The following is a 1,651-nucleotide window of genomic DNA, read 5'->3' as shown; positions in this document are numbered from 1 at the left end:
TTCGGAAGTTTATTCCAAAATTATGCCTGAAAGGAGACACATCTGCCCTTTTCCGAGCAGCACTCCTGGCAAATACCCTGCGATAATGACTCCTACTCAGTTGCGCCGGTGGGGCAGCGAGGTTCCGCGCGGTGTCGGAGCGAGCACGGCCGTGGGCGGTAGCGCGGAGCTCGGGGCGCTCCCGGCCGGGCCCGTTCGGGCGCTCCCGCCCCATCTGGTGAGCGCCGGGGGCAGTGCAGCGGGGCCAGCGCTGCCCGCCGTCTGCGTCGCTCCTCGCCCTGCGCTCGGAAAAACAGGCACAGTACACTCGAACACGCAGTGCAGCAGCCAGGCGGATTAACTTCATGAAGTTTTACCTGTACAAGATTAAAACCTGCATTTTAGCTGTTAAGGCATCATGATTTAGTTTGTTCAACGTGCAAAGCATCTGCCCTACCCAGTCAGTAGTAGCTGGGTCATTGTTTAATCTCTTCATTGCTCTCCACCACCAAGGCACACGTTCCCTTCCTGAATCTGGGATAAAAATTACTACATTTGAAGTGAAGCAGGGCACCAGACACACAAAAACTTCATAATTCCAACTCTATAAACTTTAAAAAAAATTGTTAAGAACCGACAAGTTTCATTATTTTAAAAAATTCTCAAAAAATTCTGATAAGAATGCATTGTGCATTCACACAGTTTTGTTTACTTCAATATTTGACACGGAATATCATTATATATTCACTTATATATAATTATAAATATTATATTGAGTATTATAGCCAATACTTTTATTTATTAGAATCAAGACCGATCCCAAAAATCTTGTGAAAATTAAGAGACGTGGAAAACGAATGCTATGTTTGAAGTTCGATTTTAAACATAGCATTTCTCTCCCTGAGCTTGTGTGAGTCCTGATGAGTGTGATACTGCAGACACACTAAGGAGCTGGAGAACCACTTCTCCTCTGAAAGGCTCCAATGCTCCCTGCAGACTCAGTGCATCCCCCAAACGTTACAAAAATCAATCAGGAGTACAGCCACAAAAGGTTATTTGGACCCTAGTGAGGTGGTGGTGTGCCTGCAGTGAGAGGATCACAGGAAATGGCCTTGAGCTGAGACAGAGGAGATTCAGATTAGATGTTAGAAAAATGTTTTCACTGTTCAGGTGGTCAGGCATTGGAGAGGCTGGCTGCTAGGGGCAGTGGTGGAGTCACCATCCCAAGAGGTGTGCCAAAGGTGTCTGGGTGTGGCGCTGGGTGCTTTAGGGGTCACAGAGTCAGTGCTGGGCGACATTAAAGGGCTCTTTCACCCTTGATGATTCCACGGTTCTGTGCGATGGGCCACGGGGAGGCCGAAGCCCCTGAGCTCGGTAATGGTGCTAATGCCGCACCGAACGCCCGAGGGGCGTGGGCCTGACCGCGGAGCAAACACGGGCAGGGCAGGGCAGGGCAGGGCCGGGCCGCAGGGCAGACACGGGCAGGGCTGGGCCGGGCCAAGGTAGAGGCGGAGAAAGGCGGGCGCGGCCCGCGGCCGCCGGGGGCGCCATTACGGAACCACCGTGGAACGCGCCCGAAATAAATGGCGGAGGGGGCGGAGCCCTGTTCATAGCTGGCCAATGAAGAGCTACATTCCCGGGAGGGGGCGGGACATTGCGACCCCCTCAGCCA

This window comes from Motacilla alba, chromosome 12 (assembly GCF_015832195.1).
Source record: "Motacilla alba alba isolate MOTALB_02 chromosome 12, Motacilla_alba_V1.0_pri, whole genome shotgun sequence".
Lineage (NCBI taxonomy): Eukaryota > Metazoa > Chordata > Aves > Passeriformes > Motacillidae > Motacilla > Motacilla alba.
This window is presented reverse-complemented; position numbering follows the sequence as displayed.